Consider the following 11872-nt stretch of genomic DNA (forward strand, 5'->3'; position numbering starts at 1 on the left):
TTATCCATTTGTTTTGTCTTGATTGTACACACCTGGTTCCCATTACTTTATAATTTATTCCCTATTTAGTCCTCTGGTTCCCACATGGTTTTGTGCGTGTTTGTTCTTTGTTTAGTGTTCTAGACTTCTGTGCGCTGGTGTGTTTCTTTTCGAGTAAAGTACGTCTTTTACTCAGTTCTGTGTCCTGCGCCTGACTCCGTCCTACCGCTGCACACTGACACCTGACAGAAACACGCACCTCATATGAAGTCAGCAGGTGCACCCAGTCCTCCGTTACCAGTGGAGGAGAGCGTCCAGCAGCACGCGACGATGCTCCAAAACCTTGGTACAGCCATGGATCGCGTGCTGCACACCATGGAGCGATGGGAGAGAGGGAGTTTTCCCACACCCCATCAACTTCACCCCAACCCACTCTGCTGTCCACCCCTCCGTCACCTGGACCCAGTGGGATTCGGCTCTCGCTCCCGAGGGCATATGATGGGACGGCTGCCGGGTGCCAGGGGTTCCTGCTCCAGTTGGAGCTCTACCTGATGACCATCCACCCGGCTCCCTCGGGACACGAGAGTGTGTCCGCCCTCATTTCCTCTTTTTCGGGGAAAGTGCTTGAGTGGGCCAACGCCGAATGGGGAGGAATAGATGCAGCGTTGGTCCGCTATGAGGATTTCTCCCGCCGCTTCCGGGCGGTCTTCGATCATCCACCTGAGGGGAGAGCGGCGGGGGAACACTTGTTCCATCTCAGACAGGGGATGAGGAGCGCACAGGACTTTGCACTGGACTTCAGGACCCTGGCTGCCAGCGCGGGATGGAATGAGAGGTCCCTGATTGAACGTGAGGACGTTTGTCGGGAGCTGGCATGCAGGGACACCACCCTTACCCTCGACCAGCTGGTGGATTTATGCATCCGGCTGGATAACCTGTTGGCCACCCGCGGACGTCTGGATCGGGGTCCGTCCATTCCATCCCCCAGCACCTCCGATCTTACACCTATGGAGCTTGGAGGTGCTGCTCTAAGGGTGACCGGAGAGGGGGCTGTTTCCTGCAACATCTGTGGCCGCAGAGGGCAAACTGCTGGTCGGTGCTGGGGTGGTTCCCCAGGGAGTCGAGGCAGCAGGCAGGGCACTGGTGGAGCATCCCAGGTGAGTATGCACCCGACTCACCCAGAGCTCCCTGTTGCGCACATGTGTGTATGTATAGAATTTCCTGAGTTTTCCCCGCATTCCCAGCATAAGGCGCTAGTAGATTCAGGCGCAGCTGGGAACTTTATTGACCGTTCATTTGCACTTAGATTAGGGATCCCTATTGTTCATGTTGATGTGCCCTTCCCTGTACATGCCTTAGATAGTCATCCTTTAGGGTCGGGCCTGATTAAGGAGGTCACAGCTCCACTATGTATGATAACGCAGGAGGGTCATGAGGAGAGAATTAGTCTCTTCCTGATCGATTCTCCTGCACGTCAGTGCTCAGAGAGGTGTGTAGGTGTTTCCATAGGTGCAACTACGGAGAGTCCAAACCAGGTCTCCACCATGCACATCCCCCCTGAATATGCTGATTTGGCTCTCGCCTTCTGTAAAAAGAAGGCGACTCAACTACCACCCCATCGATGGGGGGATTGTGCGATAAATCTCCTGGTACACGCAGCACTTCCCAGGAGTCACGTAGATCCTCTGTCACAGGAGGAGACGGCGGCTATGGAAACATGTCTCCGAATCTCTGGGACAGGGATACATTCGGCCTTCCACTTTACCTGCCTCCTCGAGTTTATTTTTTGTGAAGAAGGTTGGAGGTTTACGCCCGTGCATTGACTATAGAGGTATAAATCAGATCACGGTGAAGTACAGTTACCTGCTGCCGCTCATAGCCAGTGTGACAGAGTCATTGCACGGGGGGCACTTCTTCACCAAATTGGATCTCAGGAGCGCTTACAACCTGGTGCGTATCCGGGAGGGGGATGAGTGGAAGATGGCATTTAGTACCACCTTAGGGCACTATGAATACCTCGTCATGCCGTATGGGTTGATGAATGCTCCATCAGTCTTCCAATCATTTGTGGACGAGATTTTCAGGGACCTGCACGGGCAGGGTGTAGTGGTGTATATAGATAACATTCTAATATACTCCGCTACACTCGCCGAGCATGTGTCCCTGGTGCGCAGGGTGCTTGGTCGACTGTTGGAGCATGACCTGTACGTCAAGGCTGAGAAATGTCTGTTCTTCCAACAGTCCGTCTCCTTCCAAGGGTACCGCCTGTCCACATCAGGGGTGGAGATGGAGAATGACTGCATTTCAGCCGTGAGTAATTGGCCGACTCCAACCACGGTTAAACCTGTTGGGGCTAGGGGGCAGTATTTTCACGGCCGGATAAAAAACATACCCGATTTAAACTGGTTACTACTCTTGCCCAGAAACGAGAATATGCATATAATTAGTAGATTTGGATAGAAAACACTCTAAAGTTTCTAAAACTGTTTGAATGGTGTCTGTGAGTATAACAGAACTCATATGGCAGGCAAAAACCTGAGAAGATTCCATACAGGAAGTGACCTGTCTGACAATTTGTTGTCCTTCTGTTGCATCTCTATCGAAATTACAGCATCTGTGCTGTTACGTGACACTTTCTAAGGCTTCCATTGGCTCTCTAAAGCGTTCAGAAAGCGGAATGACGTGTCTCCTGTCTCTGGGCAAAGTACAGCAGCAGAGTTTGTAATTGGCCTGCCTGGGGACAGTGAGACTGAGATGCGCATTCACGAGACTTCTCAATTTTTTTCTTTCCCTCTTTGAATGAATACAACGTTGTCCGGTTGGAATATTATCGCTATTTTACGACAAAAATAGCATAAAAATTGATCTTAAACAGCGTTTGACATGCTTCTAAGTACGGTAATGGAATATTTTGAATTTTTTTGTCATGAAATGCGCTCGCGTGTTACCCTTCTGATAGTGACCTGAACGCACGAACAAAACGGAGGTATTTGGATATAACTATGGATTATTTGGAACCAAAACAACATTTGTTGTTGAAGTAGAAGTCCTGGGAGTGCATTCTGACGAAGAACAGCAAAGGTAATCCAATTTTTGTAATAGTAATTCTCAGTTTAGGTTGCCCCAAACTTGGTGGGTGTCAAATTAGCTAGCCTGTGATGGCCGAGCTATGTACTCAGAATATTGCAAAATGTGCTTTCGCCGAAAAGCTATTTTAAAATCTGACATAGCGTTTGCATAAAGGAGTTCTGTATCTATAATTCTTAAAATATGTAACGCTAGGGTGTAGTGGGTGCAGAGTCAGGAGTAGGAGGCAGAGAATGCAGGGTAGTGTTAATTTATTAAACACACAACGGCTAAACACAATCCGCCCCAACAGCGAACTAGAGCGCACACCAAAACCAACGTGCCCAAACACATGGGACAAAAACAGGTCGGCGCAACATACGCACTCGCACTTCAAAAATACAAATGAGCGTGCATACACAAGCAATACAGTACCAAACAATCCCGCACACAGAGCAGGCGGGCCTCCTGGCTAAAATAGCCCAGCTAATCAGCCCAAACCAAAAACAGGTGCACACAATCAACAAAAAGGGGGAAAAGGAAATCAGTGGCAGCTAGTAGGCCGGCGACGACGACCGCCGAGCGCCACCCGAACAGGAGGGGGAGCTACCTACGGTAGGAGTCGTGACAAAATAATTGTTATGTATTTTGTCAACGTTTATCATGAGTAATTTAGTAAATTCACCGGAAGTTTTTGTTGGGTATGCTAGTTGTGAACATCACATGCTGATGTAAAAAGCAGTTTTTTTAAATAAATATGAACTTGATTGAACAAACCATGCATGTATTGTATAACATAATGTCCTAGGAGTGTCATCTGATGAAGATCATCAAAGGTTAGTGCTGCATTTAGCTGTGGGTTTGGTTTTTGTGACATATATGCTTGCTTTGAAAATGGCTGTGTGATTATTCTTGGCAGGGTACTCTCCTGACATAATCTAATGTTTTGCTTTCACTGTAAAGCCTTTTTGAAATCGGACAATGTGGTTGGATTAACGAGAGTTTTATCTTTCAAATGGTGTAAAATAGTCATATGTTTGAGAAATTGAAGTTATAGCATTTTTTAGGTATTTGTATTTCGCGTCACGCGATTCCACTGGCTGTTGAATAGAGTCCCGCTGGCCCAGAGAGGTTAAGGAGGTGCAGCGGTTTTTAGGGTTTGCCAACTACTACCTGAGGTTTATACGGGGCTTTGGTCAGGTAGCGGCTCCCATTACCTCCTTGCTGAAGGGGGGACCGGTGCGACTGCAGTGGTCAGCTGGGGCGGACAGGGCTTTTGGTCACCTGAAGGCTCTGTTTACCTCGGCTCCCGTGCTGGCTCATCCTCATCCCTCCTTGGCATTCATGGTAGAGGTGGACGCGTCCGAGGCTGGGATAGGAGCTGTGCTGTCTCAGCGCTCGGGTACGCCACCAAAGCTCCGCCCCTGTGCTTTCTTTTCGAAGAAGCTCAGCCCGGCGGAGCGAAACTATGATGTGGGGGACCGGGAGCTGTTGGCTGTTGTCAAGGCTATGAAGGTGTGGAGGCATTGGCTTGAGGGCTCTAAACACCCTTTCCTCGTTTGGACTGACCACCGCAATCTGGAATACATCCGGGCGGCGAGGAGACTGAACCCTCGCCAGGCAAGGTGGGCCATGTTTTTCACCTGTTTTGTTTTCGCCCTATCCTACAGACCAGGTTCCCAGAACGCTAAGGCAGAAGCACTGTCCCGGATGTATGACACAGAGGAGCGGTCCACGAATCCCACTCCTATACTTCCGGCTCATTGCATGGTGGCACCGGTGGTATGGGAGGTTGACGCGGACATCGAGCGGGCGTTACGTACGGAGCCCACTCCCACCCAGTGTCCAGTTGGGCGTCTGTACGTTCCGTCTGATGTCCGCGATCAATTGATCTATTGGGCCCACACGTCACCCTCCTCTGGTCATCCTGGCATTGGTTGGACAGTGCGCTGTCTTAGTGGGAAGTACTGGTGGCCCACTTTAGCTAAGGACGTGAGGGTTTATGTATCCTCCTGCTTGGTGTGCGCCCTGTGCAAGGCACCTAGACACCTGCCCAGAGGGAAATTACAACCCCTACCCATTCCACAACGGCCGTGGTCACACCTATCGGTGGATTTCGTGACGGATCTTCCTCCGTCATAAGGAAACACCACGATCCTGGATGTTGTGGATCGGTTTTATAAGTCCTGCCATCTCCTTCCTTTGCCCGGTCTCCCTACGGCCCTACAGACAGCGGAGGCCCTGTTTACACACGTCTTCCGTCACTACGGGGTGCCTGAGGTTATAGTGTCTGATCGGGGTCCCCAGTTCACATCGAGGGTCTGGAGGGCGTTCATAGAACGTCTGGGGGTCTCGGTCAGTCTGACCTCAGGGTTTCACCCCGAGAGTAATGGGCAGGTGGAGAGAGTTAACAAGGATGTGGGTAGGTTTCTGCGGTCCTATTGCCAGGACCGGCCGGGGGACTGGGCGGCTTTCATCCCCTGGGCAGAGATGGCCCAAAACTCCCTCCGCCACTCCTCCACTAACCTGTCTCCGTTTCAGTGTGTACTAGGTCATCAGCCGGTCCTGGCACCGTGGCATCAGAGCCAGATCGAGGCACCTGCAGTGGATGAATGGTTTCGGCACTCGGAGGAGACCTTGGACGCTGCCCATGTGCGCCTGCAACCGGCCATCAGGCGACAGAAGGCGAGCTCCGACTGCCACCGCAGTGAGGCCCCGGTGTATGCACCGGGGGACCGGGTCTGGCTCTCAACCCGAAACCTGCCCCTTCGCCTGCCCTGCCGAAAGCTGGGTCCGCGGTTTGTGGGGCCATTTAAAGTCCTGAGGAGACTGAACGAGGTATGTTATAGGTTACAGCTTCCCCCTGATTACCGTATTAACCCCTCGTTCCATGTGTCTCTCCTCAGGCCGGTGGTGGCTGGTCCGCTCCAGCAGTCTGAGGTGCGGGAGGTTCCTCCGCCCCCTCTGGACATCGAGGGGGCCCCGGCGTATACTGTGCGAGCCATCATGGACTCAAGGCGTTGGGCGAGGGGCCTTCAGTACCTCGGAGTGGGAGGGGTACGGTCCGGAGGAGAGATGCTGGGTGCCGGTGGAGGACATACTGGACCCTTCCTTACTGCAGGAATTTCACCGTCTCCACCCAGATCGCCCTGCACCTCGTCCTCCGGGTCGTCCCCGAGGCGCGCTGCTGGAGCCGCGTGTCAAGGGGGGGGTACTGTCATGCCGAAGTTGGTGCCTCTCCTTGTTCGGGCGGCATTCGGCGGTTGACGTCACCGGCTTTCTAGCTACCACGATCTACGTTTCTTTTATCCATTTCTTTTGTCTTGATTGTACACACCTGGTTCCCATTACGTTATAATTTATTCCCTATTTAACCCTCTGGTTCCCACATGGTTTTGTGTGTGTTTGTTCTTTGTTTAGTGTTCTAGACTTCTGTGCGCTGGTATGTTTTTCCCTGCGTGGAATTTATTGTTGTTTCTTTTCGAGTAAAGTACGTCTTTTACTCAGTTCTGTGTCCTGCATCTGACTCCGTCCTCCCACTACACACTGACACCTGACAGAGAGGCAGCAGTGGAGGGACAGTAGGAGAGGGAGGGAGAGAGGGAAGGAAGGAGAGAGAGGGACTGTTTTGTAGTGAACAAACCCTCACTAGTCAGCAGCTCAACAATCAGAAGGGGAAGACACCTTCAGCACTGCTGTATGACCCTGAAAACCAGCACAAGGTTTGGATACAAGAGCTGAGCATGCTAAAGCATGGTCCAACATAATGCTGCAACATATGCCACCAGACCTGGGTTTCAAATACTTGAAGAATCATTTGAAATACATTCTCTGTGCCTGTTTGAGCTTGTCTGTCTTATTTTAACCAATGGATAAAACTCCAAATCCCACCCACACAGACTCTATAAAAATCTCAAACTATTTCAAAGATTTTTCCAGTAGTTCACACTTTCTTCACGGTACTGTGCCACGCAGTACTGCGCCAGACCGGTTACGCACAGCGGCGTAGCTCAGTTTTAAAGCAAATTTCCTGTAATTATATATATTTATTTTCCACGGCTTATGACATGTTCATATACTATCTGGGGAGTGGGGGGCCACGCTACGCCAGCGGTTACACATCCATCCACCATAGTTGCTGGAACTGTGGCAGAAAGGATGTGAAAATAAAAGATCAGAGCCAACACAGTACAGTTCGTTCAGGTCTGCACGACAGTCAACCTATTGCAACAGAGAACCTTGATAGTTCTATAGAGATCATAACAGTTCTCTCTGCAATGTATTTACGACTTGAACATGGCTCAGGGCCATACCAAGGGAAATCAAGGCCTTAAAGGCAATAAAGCGAAGTGTTCTGAACGTAACAGAGAGGCTGCTTTCCAAACGGCCCCCTATTCCCTATAAAGTGTGCTACCTTTGACCAGAGCCCTATGGAAACCATTTGGAACACAGACAGATTAATACCCTGAATTGCATACTGTATACATAAGATAGAAGGTTATAGCTTTTCTATTCAGCATTGATATCCATTGTTCTTCAAATTCAGAATGATCCATTAAATATGCATTATGTTCTTGATGTTGTACTTGCTTTACGTGCACGAACGCACACACACACACACACACCTTATTTGTTTGAAAAAAGGATTCGATAACGACCCTCCATCCTTTCATCGCTGCTCAGAATCCCTCTCTTCCTCTCCTTCGCTCTCGGGCCCTGTTGGATAGAAAACATAAGTTTAACAATGATCAATGGCATCCGCTGAACAAACTTAAACGCGGCGCTTCCAATCATAACGCATTGACAGGCTTAATCGCCCCACTCCACACCATTACACATTAGAAACGGGGTTAAAAAGGATGTTTTTATCCAATAAAGCCCACGGCAGAGAAATAGATCATTACTTTACATTAGATGGGCACAGTCGCATATCATTACATTGGATGGGCACAGCCATGTATGGTGTCGGTAATGGATGAACAGAACATGCATGCTGTTACCAAAGAATAGGCTACAATAGGCTCACTATGAAGCTGCATGGCGCAATAGCTATTATCAATGAATCATAGATGGCAATTTCAAGTCAATGGCAGCTGCTACCAATAAACCAACCAGTCTCCCACCCTGCATTTAAAGCAAGGCCAGTGTGAGGTATTGCGCAGTACAGTGTGGACCTTTTTCTAAGTCATTCCTTTAAAGGGGCAATCCGAGATTCGAAAAAAGAAAGAAAAAGTGGCCACCCTGACACTTTTTGGGAGGTAAACAGCAAGGAAGGGGCATGAGAAATGCAACCACTCTAAAATTCGCAGAAAGAGCTATAGATGCAAGGACCATAATTTTGAAGCTACAGTACACAAAGTATCACAGGGTTCATTATACAATGTCTACATCATTCATTTAAAAGTGCAGCAATGGATGAACCAATCCCAGATTGTCCCTTAAAGATAATAACGTCTAATATAAGAGTAGTGAGTCCCTTGAAAACAAATCTCTCAACAGACGTCCCCAGCAGTTTTAAAGTAGTATTAAAAAGCCTGCAGTGTTGCTCGGATCTAATTAAACAAATCTGGCCTCCCTTGTTTCCAACACAAAAGGAGGAAGAGAAGGAGATTTCAAATGAATTATTGTCCCCAGTGGCTATGTCTATACTGCTAACAGACACTATATTATGAGACTTCAATATGGTTTGTGGCCACAAGTCCCTTTGGTGAGACCGAGGGGTTTCCTAGCCCGAACTTGCATGGTTAGCCCTCTATGTCAAAAGTGTACATCTCAATGGTGTAAAGTGGATACAATGATAGGAAACCACTTGAGACTATTGAAATGCCCCTTATCCAGGTCAGTTGGCTCTAAACATACCTGGGTTCAAGTAGTATTTGATTTTTTATATAGACTTTTGATTTAATCAATTTCCTAGTCCATAAAGAGAGAACTCCACTCAACTGGCACTCCAGGCAAACAAAATCAAACTTTTAAAAGTATTTGCAAGAAAATAGATACTCTTCGAACCGAGGTCTGACTGTGGAAATGCCACACTGCCTAACCCCGGCCCTTATCCGGAAGATGGCGGTAAACAAACAGATTTTAATGATACATTACACCAGATGGCAACTTAATGAGACAAAGCTGTCACCGTTTAAATGACTCAGAGTGAAAGAAAGAGAGGGAGGAGAGGAAGGAGGGACAGAGGAATTGGAGGGGGAGGATCATAAATGCCATTGAAAATTTGAACAAGGTCATAATAAAGTTGGAGACGGGCCCCAAAAAGACTAGACTGAAGAGAAACGTCCCTGATTTATTAATGTCTGTAATGAAATGGAGAGAGAGGGAGAAAAAAATAAAAGAGGGGAGAGAGAGAAGAAGGGAGAAAGAAGGAGAATGAGAGACGGAGGGGAAGAGAGTGAGAGAGATACCTCTGATAAGTCAGAACCTGAGCCAATGAGAAGCGGGCCTATCCCACACCTGGGAAATGGAGGACTCTGTCTGAACAAGCCCTTAACTTAACACTATTAAGTAAACACAATTGAGTTTTCAGGGAGAGGGAACAATGTTACTGGGTCTCAGCCGCCAAAGTCCATATCTTTGTCTCAAATGGCACCCAATGCACTACTGTACCTTTGAATAGGGCCCATAAGGCTTTGGTCAAAAGTAGTGCATAACATAGGTGCATATGGTGTGCGTCCCAAATGTCACACTATTCCCTGCCAGACCATCCATGAGGGATGTTTTCTTTGAGGTTAAAATGTGGTTGAGCATTGGTGCTTTTTATGAAGTCTCCTCCTGTAGCCACTTGCAGTTTATCGTACTACACAATAAGCCACGAGCAGAATTTAACCAGAAAGGGTACTGTGCATCAATTACAAATATTTTTGGGGTGAAACATAATGAGTATTGTGCACACACACTTACACACACAAAATGCCAGTTTGTCCATCCTGGAGCCATCCTCTGCGGTTTTCTTGGTGGGGTTGATGACATCAGAGGAGTTCTTCAGGGGCCCTTTGCCTCTGGCGGGAAACACAGGGAAAGGTAGCGTAAGTACTAGTAGTCTTGCAAAAACTGGAAAAAGATAATACCCCAAAAAAACTCCCAAAACATGGGACGCCACAACTACACTTGAATTGAATGAGTGTAATTTTCAAAACATTTTCACATCAAACATAATGAGCATGATATTGATTAAATGATTGTAGGCAGGGCCTCCTGAGTAGCACAGCAGTCTAAGGCACTGCACCGCAGTGCTAGAGGCATAACTACAGACCGAGTTCGATCTTGGACTGTGTCACAACCGGCCGTGATTGGGAGTCCCGTAGGGCGGAGCACAATTGGCCCAGCTTTGTTCGGGTTAGGGGAGGGTTTGGCCGGGGGGGCTTTACCTGGCTCATCGCTCTCTAGCGACTCCTTGTGGTGGGCCGGGCACCTGCAGGCTGACCTCGGTCACCAGTTGAACAGTGTTTCCTTCGACACATTGGTGCGGCTGGCTTCTGGGTTAGGCGGGCGGGTGTTAAGAAGCGCGGTTTGGCGGGTCATGTTTTGGAGGACGCATGACTTGACCTTCACCTCCCGAGCCCATTGGGGAGTTGCAACGATGAGACAAGATCGAAATTGGGAAGAAAAGCAATAACTACCTGCTCTCTGTCATCTATCCAGACACAAAACTATGTGTGGGCGATGATTGCTACAGAGATTTTTGATTTCGATTTTATTTGGATCTCTTTTAGTCCTCATTTGGACAAATCTTCCAAGAGTCCTTAAACATTAAAATACAATTTATAATACGAACACATTTTCAGATATAACACACTGTTACAAACAGACATAATACACTAACATATTGACCAGATAAATACTCACTCTAAAAAGATATACTGATTCTTCATCTACCATAGTCCAGCACAACTTTCCTATGTATTATATTTAAATGGATTTAAAGTATTGTTTAAATGTATATATATTGAAAGAGAGTACATATCATTTTCAATAAACACTCAAAACATGGGCCGCAACTACATACAGTGTATTCGGAAAGTACTCTCTGTTTCTGCTTTGTCAAAACAACTTAATCCTCAATGTGGAAATAGTCAAGGGGTCTGAATACTTTCCGAATGCACTGTATTTTATCATCAATTCATGGTGCTCTATCATAAAAAGATTATTACACAATACCAATGACATGCAGTCAGGGTAGGCAGAGGAAGCAATGCTTACCCAGTGATAATGAAATAACAAAAAGCTGTTATGAAATACAAATTAAATAAAAAATGTAATTACATAACAAAAATGAATGGCAAATTTTTATCTATCATTATGGTGGTTTTTATGGTCAAGATGTCAAAAAAATTCTACAACTGAGTCTAAAGGTCAGGCGCCAGGGTATTCATGCCTTTCCTTCCTTTGGAATCCATTAAAATCCTTTCCTGACTCCAGTCTGTTAAAACCAGTTGAATGATAGGGGAAAATTTAGATTTCCGCCTAAATACACATACCCAAACGTAATTATTTTTCATGAGATGGTCATAAACAATAACTGGCAATGTTTCATAGTTTTAGAAAGGTCTAGAACTCACCTTTCTGGTGAAAATAGTTATACATTGCTGAGGTCACTTTTGCACTTTTGAGGACAAGCTTGAATACATAGTAGGGCTTGAAATTATTGAAATGCGTTCTAAATATAGTAACAATCAAATTATAAATGACTTACCATAAGATTTCACATTTCTTCTAACTGTAAAATAAATATGATCATGCTTGGTGCCACGCCCTCACCTGAGAGTCGTTTTTCTCTGTTTGGTTAGGTCAGGGTGGGATGTGGGGTCGGCATTCTATG

Source organism: Salmo trutta, chromosome 4 (assembly GCF_901001165.1).
Source record: "Salmo trutta chromosome 4, fSalTru1.1, whole genome shotgun sequence".
NCBI classification, from domain to species: domain Eukaryota; kingdom Metazoa; phylum Chordata; class Actinopteri; order Salmoniformes; family Salmonidae; genus Salmo; species Salmo trutta.